Source organism: Sebastes fasciatus, chromosome 3, assembly GCF_043250625.1.
Source record: "Sebastes fasciatus isolate fSebFas1 chromosome 3, fSebFas1.pri, whole genome shotgun sequence".
Classification (NCBI taxonomy): domain Eukaryota; kingdom Metazoa; phylum Chordata; class Actinopteri; order Perciformes; family Sebastidae; genus Sebastes; species Sebastes fasciatus.
In genome coordinates, this window is record NC_133797.1 from 8,360,446 (window position 1) to 8,385,445 (window position 25,000).

At 40.3% G+C, this 25,000-nt stretch overlaps 1 long non-coding RNA gene across 1 annotated transcript in view; it reads left to right on the forward strand.

The window, feature by feature from the left end:
* The first annotated feature begins 1,289 nt into the window (after positions 1 to 1,289).
* The window catches only part of LOC141765265 (uncharacterized), a 60,784-nt gene continuing 37,073 nt past the window's right edge, over positions 1,290 to 25,000 (forward strand). The window contains exons 1-2 of the long non-coding RNA XR_012593429.1: positions 1,290 to 1,457; positions 13,174 to 13,245. This is a non-coding gene — a long non-coding RNA (uncharacterized LOC141765265). The remainder of the gene's footprint in view (positions 1,458 to 13,173; positions 13,246 to 25,000) is intronic.

Sequence of the window (25,000 nt, forward strand, 5' to 3'; positions counted from 1 at the left end):
ACAGGCAGCAGGCTTCTCATTAAGCAGACAGTCGCTGTCTGAAATGACAGACGTCAACGGCAGCAGATTAGATCAGCTGTAGTAGCTGAATAACATTAATTCTATGATAACGTCTAAAATAAAAAGTGTCTTTTTCTCTGGTTAATGTGCTCCCTGCAGCTGGTACTCTGAAAAAGGCATGTCACTCAGTGCAACACAGTCTCACGGCAAATAGTGAAAAAGCGACAAAATTTAATCTATGTGTTACGTGTACTGTACATAGACACAAATTTCCCTTTTTCTTCATGACGCTCAGCACGACTTTCAACAGCTGGACATTCACTGGAAAACTTTACAGGAAACATATCTTCTCTCGGATTACGTTTGTTTTGACATATCGCAAATATGTTTCTAATCAAAGTCAACTGGAGGTTGGGGTGGATGGATGGGTCATGTTCACTTTTCAAAACACAGGACTTGAACACAGGAGACCACTGTCTGTGGCCCATGTGATACGAAGTCAATATTGACTTATTTCAACGTTAGTGATTCACGTAACAAACATACTTATTTTAAACATCCGATTCAACTGTTATCAGATCATTAAATATGCATTATTAGTCGCTATGAGCACCATAGATGTGGGTCAGTAAGAGCATACTATGCCTACTACGTTGTAAAAGTTAAAAGCAAAATGTTGTAAAACTGAATTAAACAAAAAGGCTTCTTTAGATTTAGGCAACAAAACGTCATCTTCTTTGGGTTTAGGCAAAAAAAAAAACGGGTTAAGTTTAGGGAAAATCATTGTGTTTTGGCTTAAAATAACTATGAACAAAAGACAACTACACGTTGTTGGTTTCACACGATATGTGAGCTCCAGTCTCCTGGGTGAAAACCCTATGTTTTGTGTCCCATCCATCATTCCCGACCTACACCCCTTATGGAGTTTCACACTGTTAATACTACAGCACCTGACTGCCGCTTCTGCTCCTTTCATAATTACTGCGGTCGCTAGAAGTCGCTGTCATGTTCTTTTATACCTTCTTTTGGTGATCTACCATAAGGATAGATTATTAAACCTACTACTGGATGTAGTAGGCCCGTATTGACCCACATCTGAGGCTCATAGCGACTGATATAGCAGCTTATTTAATAGCCTGACAACATTCTAATCGGCTGTTTGAAGTCAAACCATGATCTTTTACTAAACGTAACCAAGTAATTTTGTTGCCTAAACAAGTTTTGTTGTGTTTTTGTTGTGGTTTGTTTCAATTTACAATGTTAACTATGTGTTTAAAACTGATAAAATATGTTTCCCTCAAAACATAATTGAGAATACAGCTTAGTTGTATGGGAACGTAAGTTTTAGGAGACATGGTTGTATAAAGATATTCATGTTACACATATCTAATGTACATACAGGAAAGGAAAGAAAAGGGCCTGGCAGAAACTTTGGTGAATGAGAGTCAGAGTTGTGGGTAAGTTCTAAAGACACGTGATTATTATTGATCAAAGTCTGAACTGTAAACACGCACATAGACAGGCACATGAGCCACACCAGCACATGATGGTCAGCACAAGATCAATTTGTATATAGGGAGGAGGTCTGGGTGGGTGGATGGATGGATGGATGGGTAAAAATCAAGACTTTCGCCCAGGAGACAGGTGTTCATGTCCCGTGTGAAACCACAAGTCAAAGTTTTTTATTTGTCATGTAACTTCTGTACTTAAATTATGGCACTTCTGGTGTTATTTAAACCCAAACAACGACCTTTTCCTAAACCTAACTAAGTAGTTTTGTCGCCTAAGCCTAACAAAGTTAATCTTTTCCAAAGCTTAACTAAGTAGTATTATTCTGAATAGACTGGAGCAGAAATTGACATGTGCGTCTCGAGTTGCTGGACATTCGTCGGAAAAAGCATAAAAAATACTTTTTTAAAAGTCGTGCTGTGGGTCACGAAAAAAAAGTAAATCTGTGTCTATGTACACGAATCAAATAGATTAAATTTCATTACTATTTCACTAACTGCTGTGAGACTGTGTTGCCCATACAAATGGAGCGTGTGCATGTCGATACACAGTGCGTCTGCATTGTGAGTGGGACACCACGTCCTGTCGGCAGCTGATAATCACAGCTGGCAAAATCACTCCAGCAGTCAAATGTGAGCGAATAAAGAGACTGTTTTGTAACTGAAGACATCATTACATTTTTCTGTTTCTTTAGGGATCCTTGTTACAGCAGCTGAAAACACAGTAATCACTTACTTCGTCTTCCTGGGGTCTGCATTCGGCATAACGACAGCAAGACAGAAACAACATGAGGGAAAACATGTCCCTCCAAAAAAAAAAAAACTAAACATGACAGATTTTATTCCCTGGATGATTGACAAGTCTTGCAATCGTAGGCAGATACAATAATGATATACTCTGAGATATAGCAACTATTTTCCACTTTCAGGAAATAAGCCCAAACATTGGTTGTGGATGGATGGATGGACAACATTTTGAAGAATAAAATAGGCTGACTTTGCTTAGCTTTACCTTCTACCTTCTAACGGCAGGCGAGGTTACTGCCTCACATCTCTCCATCCTAAATAACCAGGAAGAAAAATCTGTCCACCTTTTTAGATGGAGATTTTTTAAAGTTCAGATTCAGGGAAATCTCAGACTTTCTCTTTTATTTTTCAGATGCAGAGTCGGGACATGTTTTACGTGTTCAGTGCTGATAAAAATGAGTGATGGGATGATTTCAAAGGCAAAGGGAGGCTCGCAGCCCTTTAAAACTCGTTTTAAAAATCCCACCCCCCATCCCTCTGATCTAAGGGGAGATGAAAGCGGTAGCCTAATGCTTGCTAAGTGACATTTCTCCATCTCTGATCTCTGTCGCTCATGCAGACAGACAAGGGAATGAAAAACACGGAGTTAGCATCAAGGCTTCTCGCTCCCTCCCTCCCTCCTTCTCCCTTGTATGTGTTTTCGTCTCCTCTTCTCGCTCTGTCTATCGCCCCGGCGCTCTATCTCCTCACTTTTTGACATTTGACTGCATTGCACAGGGTCCTATTTCAAATCTGTTACTTCCCCCAAATCAGTTTTTTTTTTTTTTTTTTTGGGATGGTAAACATTAGAAAAGTGCTTGGTAATTAGTAAAGCTTTTGTTTTCACTGCCTGCTGATCTCCTTTGGTTCATCACTCTGTAACCTTGAGATAAAGATGTGAATGACACTGGATGCTGTTGCTGTGCAATTAATCACATGAGTGCACACGCATACAAAGACGCAACGGCGTACAAGCATTAATGTGTGTGTCCGTGCGCGTCTACACACACACACACACACACTATCCTGACACAAAATCTCAAAGGGACGTTTTGTTTGGCGTCAACAGATTATGACACGCCATCGGCGCATATCTCACAATCTCGTGATGAATGTTTATTCATGAATTTGACCATATAGCACATTCACACACACACACACACCCTACACACTTTGTACCCCTCATCACCATCTGCATCACATATCACAGCGCTGCCACCTAATCACCAGGAGTCAGCTCCCACAGGGGAAATAATTATATTGTCAGCTCTCTGTCACTGTTACAGATCTACCAACAACAAAACACTGGAATACTAACCAGGACACATCAGATTCCCTCCTCAGCCCCATAACAAGACTGCTGTAACATCTCCAATGTCACAGCTCCCGCCATTTATATGAGCCAGGGAGTGACGGATCCAGGAAGGAGGTGTCTATTTGTGTGTGTCGCTCGTGCGTGTCCATTAATTTATTTCAGGGGGAAGGCGCGGATCCAGTTTTAAGGATGCAACTTGTGATGAGCATCAGTGTAATTTAATGATGTATTTTAATGACAGCTGGTGTAATTTGTATTCATGTTAACAGTGCTCTGCACCGACGCTCCGGCTGATTTAATGATGTTGCATAGGTTCCAGTGATAGTTTTTTTTTCGAGGGAAATAGTTGGCTGTAGCGGTGAAGTAAATGCGTTTTGGGTAATTGCTAGGAGAGAGCAGAGTCAGTATGTGTTGATTGAGCTAGCCATGGCATGCAGCCTCTCTGCCTCTCCACTTCCGCCCACTGCCCCATTAAAACAGCACTCAATCACTTTCGCTCAACAACTGAACTCAACCTGAAGCTAATTTGGCATCTCGTGCCTCTTTCTTATTACGCAGTAGGATTTCCTCTCTCCTTTTACCCCCATCTACTTTTTTCCCCGTATTCTGTAGCCTGCTTTTTTAATCGGTGCCAATTACAGTGTGTGCATGTATGTATATGTGTGTGTGTGTGTGTGTTTGCATGTGGGAGGTGACACCGACTAGGAGATGTACAAATTTAAACCATAGACAATTTAGTTTGTGAGTGATTTGGATAGATAGTGTTGCGGTGCTCCCACACAGGTGAACCTGGCCCCATTTTTTAACACGGTTTGTTAAAAAAAAATTGTTCATTGACATATTTGGCATCTGGCTGACGCTGCTGGCTAGATCTGGTACACAGCAAAGATGTCAGTATTTAAAGGTATCCTGCTGCGTTTAAATATTCCCAAAACCTGTTTTTAATGGTTTAAAATCTGTATTGTTAGCTGGAGGTCAGCTGAAGATCTTCATTTTCTCTTCTTCTATTGATGCATTACGGTGCATTATCCCCGTTTAGAGTGAGGAGAACTGTGTACCATGACATCACTGTGCGAGTGGCATGTATGCGTGTTATCATACGCTGACAAAACACGACTAATAAGGCTCATCAAAACCCCTGAAGCATGATAACAGCTTTATGTGGTTATGTTTAGGCTAGGGCCGTCAAAGTTAACGCGATAATGTGTTAACGCAAATTCGTTTTACTGCCACTAATTTCTTTAATGCATTAAAGCAATCAATCTTTCAGAGGTTGTAGTGGGCTCAGTTTTAAAGCTAGGTGAAGATACTGGCATCATATGAAACTAGAAAAACCTAATGAATTCATTGGTACCAACCATGCCATACTAGTCTGTCGTGAAGGAGGCTAAATAACGCTCCAAACTTACGTACCATTTTTGCGAGCAAAAACTGGCATGGCCATTTTCAAAAGGATCCCTTGACCTCTGACCTCAATATATGTGAATGAAAATGGGTTCTATGGGTACCAACGAGTCTCCCCTTTACAGACATGCCCACTTTATGATAATCACATGCAGTTTGAGGTAAGTCATAGTCAAGTCAGCACGCTGACACACTGACAGCTGTTGTTGCCTGTTGGGCTTGAGAATCATCCCTGCTACTTGCTTCTTATGTGTTGAACTCCTTAATATTTACTTTGCATTAATCATTGTGTAGATGACAATCTTAATTTTCCACATGTTGTTCTGCACTTGTGTCAAACAAGAAAGTGAACTGAGTCGTTTTAAAGTTTTTCAGAGCGCTGTCAAAGCCTTTTTGCTTTGTACCTGAAGGCATATTGGACAAATGTCTGTGCCCTCTGAAAAATTGGGATTTTTATTGTGTGAAATAAGTGTAGATGTGTTTTATAGAGGTCAACGTGCTAGCAAGCACAATCATAGTCATCTAAACATGAGTGTACCAATATTATGAGGACATTTCATTGATTTAAGTATATGGAAGCATCCTCTATTTCTTTCCTTGGACTTTATTAAAAAGTAACCATTCACATATTTTTTTTTATCAAATACAACCACTTTAGATGACACAATAGCGTTTTTATAATGTTTGTAAATTTATATAAAACGTTTATTGAATTATTTAGCAGTTTTTGCAGTCCCTCTCATATTTTCTTTCCCCTTTTTACTCCGTCTTTTTTATATTCTCCTTTCCTTTATTATCCCTCTGTCTTTCTTTCTCTGCCCCCACCTCCTCTGAAATAGTTAATCAGGGGTCTCATAACCGAGAATATTACTACCATGTTCAATATGCTTCGGCTCACATAACTTTATGTCCAACAAGGACCAAATGAGCGAACAAAATGAATCTAGCGAACAATTTGTCCTTTTGGCGCAGCACGTATAATCTTTATTAGATAGAGCCGTAACATGGTACTGGCAGCAATTAGACCCTGGAAGGAGGCTCTACTGCAGAGGTTAATAACTGCAGTGTGTCTGCGTGAAGCTCTGTTATGATAGAAAGGTTAGCTGTATTAGTGACGGTGGCAGTGGGCCAAGCTACAGAGAGAGTCAGGGCTGCAAGGCCAAGCTGAGAGCTGGGACAAAAGTATTCACACTGGAGACTCCTGGTGTGAAAATGTTCTCTTTCCACTGAGACAAATCACTCTAGATGTCTGACCTATGTACTGTCCATAACAGGTTGGTCTGCAACACCCATAGAGCAGGTTAAGTGGCGGGAGGTTTAGAGAGAAACTTTAAGTGGAGGTAATAGAACAAAAGTTGTTTTTAAAAACCTGTTTTTTCATGTTGAATGACATACCTCTAAAGATGGAGAGCTACATTTTGTGTTAACTGTTCTCTGGAAGGACGTTGGAGCGTGGCTGCTTTGAGTGACAGGTGGGTGCTGTACCAGGTCACTAGCTGCTAGCTGTCTGCTCTGCTTCGTCAGTGCCACTGACGATCCATCTCTTTGTCCATTTTTGGATTGGCCAGGAGTTAGGTTGTGTCGACACTGCCAAGGTGGTGACGGCCGGAGCCGCCCACTTTGAGCTTCAAACTTCAAAGTGTTGCAGTAGTCAAACTATAAGAAGTAAAAGCAGAAATAATAAAAATTGGGAATTTTAAAAGCTCCAAGTAATATAAAAAAAACAAAAAAAAAACATTATAACAAATGTATCTACACCAAGGCAATCATACATGAAAATCACACATACTTCTGAAATCTGTCAATAGAGAAAAAATCATAGACTTGAAGTTATGGAAAAAAATGCAATTTGGTTAATATTATGATAAACAATAGTTATTAAGGTGTGTAATCTGTTTGTGACAGTTAGAATGGATAGTGAGTTTAAAAACAATAAATCTGGGGTTAGCAAATAAATTTGAAATAAAATTGTCCCTAACCCTGATATACGCCACACAGGACTTTTTTTTTTTTTTTGCCAAAAAGGACCTTGATGTACTGACCACAACACTTACAGACCTGTCTCACATTTGCGATTAAAATCAGTTAAAACACATGTGGTAATGTAGCACAAAGTAATTAACCAAATGCTGAGACTATTGCACAGCAGGCCATTCTCATACGCTGTTCATAGGTATACAAAAAGTAATGCATCGTAATTTGTACATATCCCACTGTGATGATTCTATTAGGTTTTGTTTTTTGGTTGTTGTATTTTTGTATTTTTTTGCTTGCTTCTCTTCCCCTTTGCATTTTCCTCCTGGCAGGGCATGTGTGTGGCAGGGGGCGTGGCTTGCTCCGCCTTCGGCAGCAGACACGGTACACCAGGTTCCACTCAAATCATCAACCTCCCCATAAAAGCCTGGTCATCTCTCCACTGCGTTGCCAGAATATTCCGTCTCGTTCGGTAGTGCATCACGTTCCTTGCTCTGAGTGTTTTTCCAAGATTGAGATTTTTCTAGTGTTCGCTCGTGACTTTTTGACCTACCTGTTTTTTGTCCTCTCGTCCGATCTCCCGGTTTGCCTCGCTGCTGCTGCTTTCGCGACTCCAGTGACTGAGATTTCCGAAGTGCTCATACCTTGTGTTCCATTCTCTACTAGCCACAAGCCGGCCAGCTCCCTGCCCTCCTGCTTGCGTTCTTTCCTCATTGAATAAACAATGAGAGAAATTTTATAAAAAAATAAACTCTGTAAGGGAAAAAATCATGGTTGGGCTTAAAATAAGTAAGTAAACTAAGTAAAACACGTTTGTAAACATGTCACAAACATCAATAGAAAGCATGGGACAAACGTCACTAACGTAACTTGCAAAACAAAACACCGGTCAACAACAGTCTCGAACATGTCTCCTGGTTAAAAGTCCGATGTTTGTTGGACCCGCCCACCATAAGTGGTCTCTCTCGCTTTTTATACTATGTCATTAACTCTTACCTTAGCATTTATACGCCGATACGTTTACATCGCAGTCAGTACAGGATACATGGCATACAAATGACATGCGGAATTCAAGAAAGGCGTACATATTGCATGCTAAATACCTTGCACATTTATACCTTTTCATGCAATTGTATTGATCAGTTGTTTTAGAAAATGCCTTAATATATTAGTGCAGGTATTCCGGCAGACAAAATTAAATTGTATGTGTGACATGATCTCAATATTTCTGCTAACCCTACAGTTCTAGGATTGAACTCTAGAATAGAATATGAATTGGTAGTCCCGAGTCTAATGTGTTCTCTGAACTGTTTGACTTTTTGAAATCAATATCATATTTATTAGAAAATTCTCTCAGATAAATCATGATATTGATTAGAATTTATCATTAGGTCATTTCTAGTTTATGCATCATTATGGACATTAATTACATCTTTTTTGTGAATGTGTATATGTATGTATGTGTTTATGTGTATACTTGTGTTCGTGCGACTGTGATGTAGTCCTTTTAACGCATAACGCTAGCTTTTTACTTCTGCATGTGATTATCATAAAGTGGTCATGTCTGTAAAGGGGAAACTCGTGGGTACCCATAGAACCCATTTTCATTCACATATCTTGAGGTCAGAGATCAAGGGACCCCTTTGAAAATGAAAATGGCCATGCCATTTTTTCCTCGCCAAAATGTAGCGTAAGTTTGGAGCATTATTTAGCTTCCTTCACGACAAGCTAGTATGACATGGTTGGTACCAATGGATTCCTTAGGTATTTTCTCTCTAGCTTTAAAACTGATTTGTGAATTTGTATTAATACATAATTATTGAGTTAACCAATTACTGTGTTTTTTAATATTCTCATCTCCCCCAACGTCCTCTGCCTCTATGGACCAGCCTCCTCTGATTTATACAGATATCAATAATGAAGACCTTGGATGGAGTCGAACACACTTTCACTAAGTCAATTAACAGTCGGTGTGTTACATCCCCTCCAGATGTTTTAGCTCGCATTGGTGTGTAAATCAACAGAGCTTGTGAGTGCAAGAAACAAACATGACGCAAACTCAATAAACATCTCTATCAACGCTAATGCTGCGACAAAAAGCAGACAGGCAGCCCCATACAGTGAACACACACACACACACACACACACACACATGAGCAAGCACACACTCTGCTTTAGTTCATAAACCCCTTTGCCAGAGTCACGGTGAGACGAGACTTAAGTTCTGAGAGATACGGAGACATGCGCTGTGACTGTCAGTCTCGGATGCAAATAGACACTTGGTAACAGTGCCAGAGACATCTACCTGCCACTGCTGAGGCCATTTGAAGTTGGAGCATTATTGCCAAAGATGAGATCAAAGGCAAGCTGCCAGGATGGCTCTATCTCTCTGTCTGTCTCTCAAAGTCTGTCTCTCTCTCTCTCTCTCTCTCTCTCACTCTCTCTCTCTTTCTCTCTCTCTCTCACACACACACAGACCACAGATGCATCGACTGAAAAAGAATTTAAAAAAGGGAAGAGTGGCGATAGAGTGAGAGACAGAGCGATAGAAAGAGAGAAGCTGATGCCTCTAGTAATTCTGTTGACATTGTCTTTCTTCGTCTGCGCTTGGCTGTTTGCATATTCACTTAGTCTGACTTGAATAAACATCTTCTTTAGCCTGCCACAAAAAGTGAAAGGAAGTGGGTGATGGGATCTTTAATCCCTCCCCCCCCCCCCATCTACTCTGTCTATCATTTCTCTCTTTCACCTCTAACTCTCTTTTAATTAGGAGTCTGTTGTAAATAAAACCCCATTTAAATCTACCCATTTCTTTTTAATTCCCTCACCCTCTCTCCTTGCCACCCATGCGTCATTCAAACCATAGACTGTATGTAAGATGTGGACGTAGTCAACGTGACGTCACCCATTGGTTTGTGGACTGCCGTTTTGAAGCCTTGAGTTCAGCCTTTTGGCCGTTGCCATCTTTGTTTTAGCCAAGTACAACCAAACACTGAGTGAGACATTTTTAGGTGACCAAAGGCTTTCATTAACTGAAAACAGACTGTGCATTCGTCTTAGAACTTTAACCCTTTCACAGACAACTCCCAGACCGGACAACGCCATGGCAGCAACCTGTCAAACATAAGATAGCCACGCTCTAAAGCATCCCCTGCTTTATGGTCTATTTGACTCTAAATGGGACCATAATTTACTAAATTAACATCATGCTGTATTGAAGAAGACTTGCAACTAGCAATTGAGACCATAAACTCATGTTTACAATGTTTACTGAGCTAATAAATAATAAATCATACTACTATACTATACTTATATACAATCATACTTATATACATGTTTTTGCAACCAGAGGAGTCGCCCCCGGCTGGCTGTTAGAAATAATGCAGGTTTAGGGCACTTCCGCATTGGCTTCATTTTTCAGACCCCAGAGTTGCCCACTGATTTCAACCAATTCTTGTTCCCAACTCATCGCATACAGATGCTTGGTCAGGACCTCTTGGCATCAACGAAACTACTGGGTGAAAGTCCTGTGTTTGTTTGACTCATCCATCCAAACCAACCTCCTTGTTAATTAGCTTACAGCTATCGTCATTAGTTGTTTAGGGCAAATAAACACCATCTAGCAGTCAAATTTGCGCGAATGACGTGAGGCAAAAATTATATTTTAGTTTAGAAATACACTTTTAAAAATGCATAATAACTGCACTAATGTAGACCACCCAATTTGATTGTTATCGGGCCATTAATTAGGCATTATCGCTTGCTATAAGCACTATAGATGTGGGTCAATAGGTGCCTACTATGCCTAATACATTGTAAAAGTTAAACTTAAAAGCAACATGTTCTAACATGTAAAACTGAATGATACATTTTGAACACAAACAAAAAGGCTTCTTTAGGTTTAGGCAAAAAAAAAGAAGTTAGATTCAGGCAACAAAACTACAACTTATTTAGGATTAGGCAACAAACGTTGTCTTTTTTACCTTCTACTGGTGATCTACCATTTGAATAGATGATAAAACCTACTATTGGGTGTAGTAGGCTCCAAATGACCTACATCCATGGTGCTTATTGTGACTGATAATGCCTATTTAATAGCTTGACAACGGTCTAATCGGCTGTGTAGATTGTGAAATGAGGTTGAAAGCTACTGAAAATGATGGTAATTGGACCTTAAGTTAAAATTATGTTGTCAAACTAAAAGTAAGCAACACTAATTTCTTCTTATAAATATTTCAGCGCTCCTCCACCTCTGGGATTGTTCGTGTCTTGTGACGCATTTTTAAGAAGACACATCTGCCTTGTTGAGTTACTGCGCCACCCCTGTTGCCGCCAGTAAAACCCCCCCTCTCCTCCTATACACTTTGTCTCTGGGGTACTCTTGTCCGTTCTGATCGGCCTGATGAGAGACTAGGTCGGTGTCTCAGGTATCTGAAACACACACACACAAACACACACACACACACTGGCCAGGAGGTCAAGTGATGTGAAAAGTGTTATGTTCAACGGATGTAAGGAGGTCAGAAGTTACACAGCTTTTTTTTGAAGGAGAAATATAGGAAGATGCTCAGTGATAGGAAATGGATGAGAGATATTGTAGAATGAAAAGAGTGGAGATGCGAGCGTGGTTCAGTGTTTATGCTGCACCCATCCATCTCTCACCCCCTGTCTCTCTCTCACCTCTCTGCCTTCCAACTCCAGACTGTCCCCAATGTGGACGTCGACCATAATGAAAAAGGATGTCTTGTGTATGTGTGTGCATGCGCGCGTGCGTATGTGTGTTTGCTTGTCTGCGCGCGCACACGCATGTGTGTGACGTGTGTGGTAATGAATAAGGATGCGCTGTGTGTGGAGCTGGTCGTTAATCACTGGCAGTGCTGGCAGCTAACAGATAAGCAGATTGATCCAAGGCCACCGAGGGAACGCAGCCTGGCACTGGCCCATTCATCACACATGCGCACACACACACACACACACACACACACACACACACACACACACACACACACACATATCTATGCATATACTGTACACATACACACACAAAGACCATGAGAAGGCTGGCCAAAGTGTTTGAGCTCAGAATCATCTCTGACCATTCATGTTAACATCTGTGAGAGTTACTCAAGTACACAGTGAGCTAAGAAGAAAGAACAGAGAGGAGAAAGAGAGAGACAGACTGTGGGGGCTTCACACTCCTGACAACATCTGCAACTGCTCCGTGACTGCTCACCTGTAAATCCCAAACTGGCATTTGTTATTCTCTCAAAACACGCACACACAAATACATACAAACACACACTGACAGACACACATGGAGAGAGATAAGGGTCTATGCTTTGGCCATCCGGAAATCCCACGGGGGGACTTGGAGACTTGGGAGCTAAGGGGGGAGAGCGGATGGATGGATGGATGGATGGTGGAAGAGAAGACAGGATGACAGGATGACAAAACAGAGTTAAGGACACGCTCCAGTACTATGTGACAGCTCGGCGGGCCCACCGGGGAGCGAGGGAGCCAAGAGGAAGATAGCAAGGAAAACAGGGAGAGGAAAGCCGGAGAGGAAGCGAGAGGTCAAACATCTTTGTGGTTTCTCTTTTTCTATGTGGCAACCATCACATGCTCAGTGGCGGGAGGAGAGACAGAGCAGAACTCACCCTACACGTCATTTTATGTACAAGATAAAGGGTCTGGTTGAAATCGCATACTAACATACTATTCATAATAAGTATGAATTGAGTATGTAGTGCGTTCACACTGCATAATATGTTTATGTTTATTTCTTTGCACTCACTTAAAACTTCATAAAATGAAATGTGACTGGAGAGATCAAGAAGCCACAGGCTTTTATAACGGACCTCCCCTCAACGTAAGGAGAAAAACAAAATAAACACACAAAAAGAAAACAAAAGCACACAAATTAAGCAGAAAAACGTATCAATACCAATCAAGAGACAACAATTCAATAAACAATAAATGACTACATGAAAAATTAAACAGAACTAAAATCAAATAAAAAAAATTCTAAGGATACACAATCTTGATTATGTGTATTTTAGCGTTCCATTTCTGTACACCACGATATCTAAGGGAGTATAGCGTACACTTAAACGGATATCGATTTCTTTTAGGTGCGCCTTTCTTTTAGGAGGCTAAAATACGTTTTTCTGCCGTCCCCGTCCACAGCACTGTATTGCCTTGCTCCGGTGTCGGTACTCCTGTTTCTCCAAGCTGGGGGCATGCAGACCGTCATCTACTGTAAGTAATACACCTACTATAGATAAGTACCTCATATACTGTAACCCCACTTCAGAACACCAAAACTATCCCTTTAACTAACAAGCTAACAAATGGTAAGCCTATACACATTTCTGAGCCTCAGCCTTCATTTTGAGCTGGGCCCAACAAACGGGCTGACAACAGAAAGAGGTTGTGGGTCAAGCTTGTGATTGCTTGCTTGCTAAATATGGAAAATATAGCGTCATTGGGCAACAACGTATAGAGAAATCATTGGCAGTTAGTATATGATCCGAGGTCTAGTGGTAAGACACGGCTGATGTGAGACTGGTTGTAGTGGGAGTGCTTTCAGATGTTTTTTCAGAATGTCACAGGGTGAACAATGCAAAGCTGCACACCAGTTGTTAAAGACATTCATGTCTGGAACATTAACTGTTGAACTTCAGTTGGGTTTCTCCACAGTATGAAAATAAAGCCGATGTCCTCTTCACCTCTTAGGGGCTTGAGGTAAGCAGCCACTGCTGTGTGCTGTAAATACACATCAAGCTTGGACTATTTGATGTGAGCACTGGAATATGCTGTAGAGAAATACTTTCTGTCTCACAACATTTGGATTCATTCTTTGTCCTTTCAAAGATATATATTTGACTGACTGGTAACAATAAGATACACAAAAATGTGAGTAGTTACTGGGGAACAAATGAGGAACTAACTGCAAGTGAACCTTGTACATCTGGACTTGCATATCAGGCCCTGGTGTCCATCATATACCAATTATGACTGCTCCACGCAGCAGGAAATTGAAGACTTGAAGATATTACCACTAGGGTAATAAGGTGTCCCGCTTCATGAGGGACTGCACGGCATTTTTATCCTTTGTCCAACATATTGAGACGATGTCCCACATTTTGATTGGCTCTAGTTTTCAAAAGTCAACCCACTGCAGGACAGATGCTACAATCTGGCTTTTATCCAATGACTGTGAAGACAGCCGAGAAGCCCCGCAGGCGTGCTCACTGATGCTCGGAAACCCGTCTATAGTCCTCTTTGTTTGAGGTGCAATGTGTCTGATTTGGAATTTTAGGGTTTTGTTCAACGCAACCAACAAGAAGAGCTTTTAATAATAAGAGTAAAAGTAATAATAATCGGTGATGGGATGAAAATTAAACATAATTGAGACAATATTGCCTTTTCGGTCTCAGTACAATTGTTTGGCAACAAACCACTTGGATTATGCTACAGTTTAGAGAAATGTAATGCTCATTTTATGGTCTGTCTACTATAAACAGAGTCCCTGTACACTTAAATTGTTTTTGGAAAGGGCAGAGATGGACTTACATGGTGGAATACTTACTGTCTGCTTGTTGGTCTTATGAGTTAACTTAAAAACTGTGTAGATCGAGACTTTTTTTAAAAAGCCTCTTCACATTGCTAAATTGTCCAACAAAGTTTTGATAAAATATGGTCGTAAAATACTTTTCACTGACTCGTGGGAAATGCTAAACTTTAAGACCCACTTCTCTCAAATCCACAGTATAACATATTTACTGTTTTTCTATTTACTTTTGCTCCCTGAGGGTTTGCACTCCTGCTTTAGAGACAGAGGCGGTATGGTGGTGAGGTGGCATAAGAGCAACATGCTAATGTAACCTATTGGTATAGTCTGCTTGGCTTCTTTGTGTATAGTTTTACATTCTTTCCCAATGGATGTCTATGTTTGCTAAATGTCAGTGTTAAGATTCTAGTGGATAAGACGGTTTAATATCTACATCATGTATCAGTGCTGCTTATTTGACCAAGGAGAGATAATAATATAGTATATTATGATGGGTTTTAGCTTATACATTTCAACAAAGAGGCTGTTCTATTGATGCGGCCTGATCCACTGTCAGTGTAGTTTAGCGATGTTATTTTATACTGTATTTTGTATGTTAATCTTATTTCTCAGTTTCTCAGGTGGATGGGCGCAACAAACATAAGGGTTTCATCCAGGAGACCGCTGTTCGTGTTCCGTGCGTCAAGCCATGTCTTTTTCCATTGTAATTTGTCGTATTTTGTATTAACAAGTATTTTTTCATCTGAAAATGGCATGAAAAATATAAGTTGAAGTTGCTCAACTCTACTGAAAAGCCCTAATGCTGTACCTTTAGGTTGCAAGACAACAACAAAGACAAACTGTTTGAATATTGAATAAGTGCCACACGCTCTACAAATAGACTCTGGTCTTCCAAACATATGATAATGGGCTCAAGGTAGATAAACTCTCTAAAGCCTTACATATACAAAGCCTGCATCGATCTCCCCTCAGTTACTTTTCAGATTTCTGTTTCTCTTTTTTCTCTGTGTCCCTGATTATTCCATCTCCCCTTCATCAACATTTACCAGTCTATTTGTTGGTATTGTGTCAATTGGAGTATTTATGAAGAAATGGAAAGAGGAGGGTTATGAAAAATGAAAAAAAAAAACACAACACGTTTTCTATGCATAATACATCAGAATCCCTGCTGAAAACTGCTGCTTTTGAAACTGCACCCTGTACATCTGTTATTTGCCTCTGTTATGAATATGTTGTACTTTTAAACGTGTCAAAATCTAAATCCTAAACCCAATCAAATGCAGCTGATTTTGATCATCTTTAAGTGTTGTGTTTTAGCAACCCGACTTCCTTACTGGAAATGGGGTTTTCCTCTCTTTCTCTCTCTCTCTCTCTCTACTGCTGTTTTGCAGTATTTTTCTGCAACCCTATAGGGTGCAATTTGATGTGGAGATTGGGTACTGCTGTATCAGCGAGACACAAAACTGACATTATCAAAAACTCATCATGTCCCTGATATTGGTCTCTTAACACTGGCCACCCTCATAAAAATTAACAACCAAAAGCACTGCACACTTATCGATCAAGGCCCCTTTTCTCAAAAGGCACCGCAGAGCCATGTTCACCTTGGACCATTGCCTTGGAGTACAATGAAACTGAGATCATATTATGGGTTGAAACGCTTTGGGGAATATCAGGCTAGTCCACTGCAGACTCTCAGTCCTCCTTTTTTTCTCCAATGGTGATTACTCATCTGACACCAAAGCTACAAAGTAGATTCTGCGTTAAGGTGAAAGGGTCGCACGGTCTCATTGACTGCTTTTCAGGAGGCTGGTGAGTGAAAAGAACTTAATTGTTCATCAGTGTTGTAATTGTAGGCCTACCTCCGACTTCTTACAGTCAAATGCTGTACATTTCAAAATTGCAGTTATGTACTGTGTACTGTGTACATCAGCTGTAGTGCTATTGCAATTAACAAGACTTTCATTTTCTGCTCAGAGGGCATACAAGCCTAACGCTGTGTATTTGTGATATTGAGGAGTTACATGAAGTTGCTAGCATGTTAACTTTAAAGGAGACATATGCCCACTTTCAGGTTCACACTTTTTTTTATTTTGGGTTTCTACTAGAACATGTTCACATGCTTTAATGATAAAAAAAACGTGATTTTTCTCATACTGTCGGTCTGAATATACCTGTATTGACCTTCTGTCTGAAATGCACCATTTTAGTGCCTGTCTCTTTAAGTCCCCTCCCGAAAAATTCCCAGTTTGCTCTGACTAGTCAGCGTTTTCCGGTCTTCTGCATCTGCACTTTCGCCATCTTCATTGTGTCACTGTCTCACTGGGTGGGTCAACTATGCAGAGTTTAGCGGCACATCTACCGGTGACTGCATAGCTGTGACATCAAACCTTAGAGGAAGTCATGATGGCTCGTTTAACCTCTGCCCCTCCTCGAGGGTGCCGGCGCCTTCGGCCGACTTAACTTTTTTCAGAGGCTGTAGCAGGCTCAGTTTTAGAGCTGGAGTGATCGTATGAAACTAGAAAACCTTAGGAATCCGTAGCATGTCGGGAAGAACGCTAAATAATGCTACAAAGCTACGCTATATTTAAGGGAAAAACTGGCATGGCGATTTTCAAAGGGATCCCTTGACATCTGACCTACAGATATGTGAATGCAAATGGCTTCTATGGGTACCCACAAGTCTGTCCTTTATAGACATACCCACTTTATGATAATCACAAGCAGTTTGGGGCAAAAATCATGCAGTTTTCGCATGCAGTACAAATGTGTTATTTTTACTCTATTATAAAATAAATATGAATGAATATTTCTGCATACTGGGGTCCCTAACAGTCTTGGAATTACATAAATTGGCTATGACTGGAAAACTGAGACTCTTGTGGATCCAGTGAGCCCAATTGCTTTAATGTGATGATGTTAGTCCCCATAGTGGCCATTTCATTTCAAGTGCTCGCCGTCCAAGCCCCGAAAAATACAAGCCTTGCAGAAAGTCCAAATGTCAAAAGTTTTTGAAACCAAATCACAGCATGGCTTTTTCTATGGTGTTCCTCAAGGTCTTGATGTGTTAATGTGGTATTTTGGAGGGAATATTGATCATTTCTATCAATTCTCGAGTGGTAAAATTTTTTTAGAGCATGTGAATGGCCATCATATACTTCCATCATAATGTTCTTAGCCCTCATACACTTTCACAATTTTTTTTCAAATTAATTAATAATTAATTACTTTTTAATTTTTTTAATTTCTGATTTATAACTAGAGTGACATGTTTTCCCCTTGTTAGCGTGGGTTTTCTCCGGATTCTCTTTCTTTCTCCCACAGTCCAAATACATGCAGTTTAGGTTAATTGTTGACTCTAAATAGCCCGTAGGTGTGAATGTGAGCGTGGATGGTTGTTTGTCTCTATGTGTCATCCCTGTGATAGTCTGGCATACCCCACCTTTGCCCAATGTCAGTTGGGAGCCCTAAATAGGATAAGCGGTTACAGATAATGAATGGATGGATGACTTGACACACAGTGCTGAGCTGCATCTCAAATTGATCTTCAGGTTCCCAGCTTTCAGATGATGTACACCACTTCTATGTGACACCTACTGTTGACCAGCAGGTGGTTAGCTGAGCTTGGCATAAATACTAGAAACAGGGCAAAACAAGGGACGAAAAGAATCCAGGAAGCAAATTGTTTTTTCCAAGAATGGCGAAAGCATGACCTGACCTGATCTGACCTACCATGATATTACCCTAACCTTGACCAATCTCACTCCTCATGCCTAAAACTAACCAATCCAACCATTGAAGACAATGTGTACTAGCCAATCAGAGGCAGAGTAGGGCGAGTCATGCTTTTGCCATCCTAGGAAAAACGTATTCACCTCCAGGAATGCACTGCGCCCTGCCAAGAAGAAGTCCGGGCACATAACCCCTGGAAAACGGAAACGTGTTAGTGTTTGTATGGATTAACATAGAACATAATGTAAGGTGTTGATTTGTGAGCATTACAGGTACTGGTAGGTGGATTTTGTTATCTGTCGACAGAGCCAAGCCAGGTGTTTCCCTTCTTTTTCCTGTCTTTATACTAAGCTAAACTAACTGGTTGTTGGTTTTAGCTTAATGATAACCATAAAGACATGAGAGTGGTATTGATTTTATTGTGTTACTCTAAGCAAGAAAACCGAGTAAATGTTTTTCCCAAAATGTTAAACCATTACTTATATAACACTATTGAAAATCTAGTTTACCTACTTACAGATGGGTGTATAAGTGAACGTAAAGGAAGTATGAATGATCGGAGGGATAATATTAGATAAATGACTGAACGAAGGGCTCGACTGAATGTGGGATGTACACAAAAAGACAGTACATTGCGTAGCTTGGCAGTCAATGTGATTACCGTACACGATTGGCTGTTAGAGTGGATGTACAAATAGACTGAGCGATAGATGGTGGGAGGTGAGCAGATGAGGAGGGATGAGAAAACCCCATGCGAGCAAACCATGAGCTGTAATCATTCAGCAGGAACGCCGGGGTTCTCTTCCATTATTCATTCCTCCCTGCTCTCATCCACTTCTCTATCTCTCTCTCATCACACATTGCTATCTTCCCATATAGCTTTCTGTCATCGGTGTGTTAGAGAGAACACGGGAAATGGAGAAGTGTGTGTGTGTCTGTGAGACAGTTTCACACTTAACTTTTGTTCGAGTCAAAGTCAGGCAGCACTCAAGGTATATACTACTGTATCTATCTATCTATCCATCTATCTATTAGGGCTGTCAATTGATTCAAATAGTTAATCAGGATTAATCGCATGATTGTCCATAGTTAATCACGATTAATCTCAAATTAATCACACATTTTTTATCTGGTCAAAATGTACCTTAAAGGGAGATTTGTCAAGTGTTTAATACTATTATCAACATGGGAGTGGACAAATATGTTTACTTTATGCAAATGTATGTATATAACACAAAACAATGACAAATATTGTCCAGAAACTGCATGTGATTATCATAAAGTGGGCATGTCTGTAAAGGGGAGGCTGGTGGGAACCCATTTTCATTCACATATCTTGAGGTCAGAGGTCCAGGAACCGCTTTGAAAATAGTCATGCCAGTTTTTCCCTGACAAAATTTAGCGCAAGTTTGGAGCGTTATTTAACCTCCTGCGCAACAAGCTAGTATGACCTAGTTGGTAAAAATGGATTCCTTAGGTTTATGATACATCTTCGATCTAGCTTTAAAACTGAGCCGAAGATCGATTGCGTTAATGCGTTAAATAAATTAGTGGTGTTAAGATAAATTTGCATTAACACGTTATCATGTTAACTTTGACAGCCTACTATCTATCTATCTATCTATCTATCTATCTATCTATCTATCTATCTATCTATCTATCTATCTATCTATCTATCTATCATTTTTGCAAGCCCGCCCACAGTGTACTTGATTATTCTCCTGCTGTTACGAGTGGGCAGCTGGCATTGTACAGCCCGCCCACAGTGGGAGAACTGCTTTTGATGTTAACCATTGGCCAGATGAAGTGCAGCAAAGCTACAGGCCAAAATGAATTAGTTACCAAATTATTTTGCCTGACTAACAAAATCAGCACCGCCTTGTTTTCTGAATTTTTTGTCAGCCAGCGAGAGGAAACAAGCCTCCCAGTGCTGTTTACCTCTGTAACGGCTCGCATGGATGAAATATATCTTGATGCACTTCTGGCCTTTTTTTTTTTTCACTACAAGTCCGTGTCAAGTAAAGCCGTAGTGTGCTCGTGCACTTTACAGCCGAGCCCCCATGGGGTCAAGTTCCTCATGCATTAAATGATCCACATTAGAATTGGAAAAAAAAAACTAATTTAGGTGAATCATACAACAAAGCTGTCAAGCACCCTCTACAAAGCATCCTCTGGCTACCATGAGCATTGAGAGAAAGCTGAAAAAGGTAATGAAATAGAACATGTAATTAAAGCGTGGCTTAGTATCACCTGGATTACTGTGAATAAAACATTAGATCAAGATCAAACATGTGCTGAGACCATTGTGGATGTGTCTTCACATGTATGTAAGGCCAGAAAATCTCATTCACTTGTATGTGACCTCATGTTAATTCTCAAGGGTTGGGGGTAGGAAGCTTCTTCTTCTGTCGGTAACCCCCACAGAGACCTCTGAGAGCCAAAATTAGAGGCACAGGAGCACAGAGAGAGCCTGGGTCAGAGAAGAAAGCCCCTGACGATCACAGGAGGGTGGTGTTGTGGATTACAACCAATACAGAGGCCTCTTAATAATAGAGGGAATGTAGGAGGTACAGACTGAGAGTAGAGATGGACTTTGAAAGGAGGCACAAAGGTATACGTACGCTTTCAACGGAAATAAGGAAAATTAGAGAGCTGAATCTCGTAGTGTACAATCTAAAATCCAAGCAATTACTTATTCATGCATTGGTAATCCCAAAAGGCTTACCTTCCCTGGCTATAACCACTGCTTTGTACTTAGTGAGGGGTGCCAATTCCCTTAAGTTTCAATATTCGCAACTTATTCCACACCAAGCAAGAGATCACTGAGGATTTCTCAGCCATCTATACTTCAGCTTTAAGCACAGTCAGCAGAGAGGAATCCTCAGGCCTCAGAGTCGGTATTTCTGTGAAATCAGCACATGAAGAGAAGCTGAGTCTCTCCTGAAAAATGACCTTAAATCAGTCAAACATTATGAAATGCTGGGCTTAAAGGTAAGTGACAAATTGTTGTCAATCAGAACAACAACATGAAGTATCTTTGTAAGGTTGGGTCACCACGAGCCTCAAGAACGAGAAACCTTCCAAGAAAAATGATGGGTCAACAAATTGTTCGGGGCGTCACGCAAGAAGCCTCTTTTCATTTCCTGTTTCTTCCCGGCAATGTTGCATTCATGACCATGTCATTCCCCAACTGGTTACCAGAGAGTTATTATTATAACCATGATGACGAAGGTCCCCTAACCTTAACGAACGTGTGTAGCGTGTATATTTAACTTTTACCCAAGGTCTTTCCCTAAACCCATCCAAGTTGTTTTTGTGCCTGAGCCTAACCAAACCTTAAAGTTAGCGATGTCAGATCAGGAAACAGTTTCATTTTTGAAACGATGACGGCGTCCCGTTGATGGTGCAGTCAGATAATAGGCTCAAATAAGTCATTCTGTAGGGCATGGACCAAGACCTATTTTGACGTTGTAATTCGGAAGACTTGTTGTCAGAACAGTTTCATTACTCACTGGTATGGATACCTCAAGTCTCTGAAATCTACTAGAAGGATGAACACCATTCTCCTAAGAGCTATAACCTTATTCTGTGTTCTGTTGATGATGGTGGAGGGTCTGTCTAAGACTTCAGTCCAAAATCTTCTGTCTGGATCTCACAGGATCTCAATCTGGTGAAGGACCGATATCCGGTGAAGGATTTTAAAAATGATCCCATCAAAAAACCCAGTGTTGCTAACTCGTTTCCTATGAAAGTAGCTAGCAGCACCAGCTCCAAAAGTCACAAAATGTTGCAAGAAAGTCATCAAGTCGTACTACAAAGATAATTATTTTGGATCTTCAAATTAAAGTTCTGCACTTCCTCTTGGCTCTCTTTTCAGTCTTTAAAAAATCTAGCCCATGATGGGAGACTTTGGCCAATCACAGGTCATTTCAGAGAGAGATTGGCTGTTCATTCAACGGCAGCAGCTGTCAATCACTTGCAAACTCTGATCAAACGGTCAAACTAGGCAGCGCTGATCAAATATGAATCAATAGTCTGTTACTGTAATGCCTATTTCTCGCCTCAGATGTTTTCAGAAACATCTTGTAGTGTACTGTTTAGCTGCAAATTGAGAAAGTTTGTGACCCTAAAATCCCTTTACACTCCCTAGTTTCTCTCTCCTCTTTGCAGGTAACCAACTTCAGTGGAGCATCGGAACCTATACTGAGGAATCATCTGTATTGTAAAATTCTATTATAATGTGAATATTTTTCAATGTAAATATTTTTCGATATGAATGTTTGAATATCCAATGTTACTGATTATTTGCTAATCTTTTATATAATTTATATATGCATTGTTAGAATTGATCTAATTAGGTACATAGCTACCTGATTGACTGCACCTGTGTCAATTATCCAGTGCTACCCTGATTGCAATTGCCTGGCAGCTGACACCGACCTTGGTATGTCTGTGAGCTGTCACTTGTTTTTACATGCCCTGGAAAAGATTGTGAGTTAAAAGGTGTAGGTGCTTTTGCAAAACAGTGTGCCTTGATATGTCTTTGGTTATGACTGATTGATCGCAAAGCAACGTACAGGTCTAACTTTTCTCTTTTTGGTCTCTAATTTAAATATATTTTTATAGTTTATACATTTACTGTGTGTGACACAAACTCCTCAACCTCTGCCATGTTTATTAAGGAAATTGAGCAGTCAAATTTTTTTTTTTTTTTATTTTCTCAAGAATTGACTGACAACAAACAAGAAAGCATGCTCACGCCTTCAAGTTATACAAAATGCTTCAGCCAGACTGTAAATGGATCAAACAAACAAGATCACGAAACCTACATTTTATTCCCCTTGCATTGGCTTCCAGTTAACTTCAGGATTGATTTTAAGGTTTTACTCATTACTTTTTCAGCACTACATGGTCTTACTCCAGCATACATCTGCCCCCTATCTTCCTGTTGAAATTTGACTCGCAACCACGCTAGTTTCTTTTAAATAGCTACAAAAAAAAATCATTTTTAGAAACTTACTTTTTTGTAACATTGTTTGATGTGTTTTTTTTTGTTATGGGGGGAGGTATATTATCTGTGAAGCACTTTGTAAACCTGTTTTGAAAGGTGCTATATAAATCAAGTTATTATTATTGTATATTGGCATTATTAAATCCTTGAATCCTTGAATACCTTTTTTAAAGTGCTCGCGCCCTAAAGCCCTTTGGATCATTATGTTTCTTCACTCTTTTGTTCAAGGTTTTGCCAGCAGTCTGCAGTCAGTTAAAGGCTCAAGGAACTTTCCAAGGTCAAGAATGAACTTTCAATTTCAATTGTTTAAGGGGCACTCCACAAATTTTACACATCAAAGTCTGTTTACAGTTGTTGGGGTAGTACTACTCCATATGTGAAAAAACAACAACTTATAAAGCCTTTTGTGGCTCTAGAGGGAGCTATGGAAAGTCTGATAAATGTTCTCAAGTGATGGCATATATCACCAGAATGACATATTTGAGCCTATTCTTATCTGACACAACTATCAACGGGACGACATCATCGGTGCTAAATGCGAGATTGGGAACATTTCTAATGCCTCCACACAGCTCTCAACATGGCGACGGCTGAGCCAGCGGCTCGCAGCCAACGGTGCGACCAGCACTAACAGTGGAAACAATGGCAAAAGTGCTGACAGTTCTAACAGTATTAACCTGGGAGGCAACCAGAGGGTGGGTGATATGCTTCCGTGACAACGCCATCAGTCGGGATGATGTTATCAGCTGTAACCGCCGTATGAGAGCAGTGCAGAGCGGCGACCGTGAGCTAGCCAGTGGGGCACGCTCACATGCACAAAAAGCACACATGGCCGGCCCGGCTATGTCAAAACAGCAAGGAGAGGCTCGGATTACATCACACAGAGGGAGAGTGACTTCATTCTCTGCTCAGGTAGACATCACTCCACTATATCTTTACATGGCAAATAGTTGTTTGTTGCTTTATTAATGCTCTGGATATCATAAAGAGCACATTTAAGAAGACATGTAGTAACCATACTAGTATCAGTTAAGATACTCACTTGACATGCAGGGCCGTAGCTAGGGTTTAGAAATTAGTGAAGTCCAGAATTTTTCTCTTTTACTGCATTTCTGGATGAGCAAAATTCATACCAAAATACTTACAAACACAACTCAAGCTATTCAGTAAACTCCAACTCATTGTCTATAATGAAATACATACAGAGGGACCTGTTGGCAAAAAATACTTGCTGCCAGGCAGACAATTAAAGCATAGACCTGGGGCCAGATGTATAAACAACATGTACGCACAAAAAAATGTGTAGGCCTACGCCGTTTCCCACTGATGAACTGGTAGGCTATTCATAAAACAGGAATTTATGGTGAGAATATGCACACCTCACGTGCACAAACAGTTTTAGCTGATATCGCTGCGGGTGAACTGATAAGGTCGACGTAAAATATAAAGTGAGAGATGTAAACTTATTTTAAAACAGTTTTAGTTTGTTTGCCAATTTCACAGATTTTGCAGTCTACACTGCAGTCTGTAAAATGTTGCTAAAAGACGTAACTAAATGTGAATTATTTATGAGTCATGTATGTCAGCTTCTTATTTACATTCGAGCCACTATTTACCTGCTAATGATCTTTTCGTTTGTAAAGCTGTTTGTAAAGTGTGTTTCAATATGAGTGCTATGAATTAATCACTGATCATCC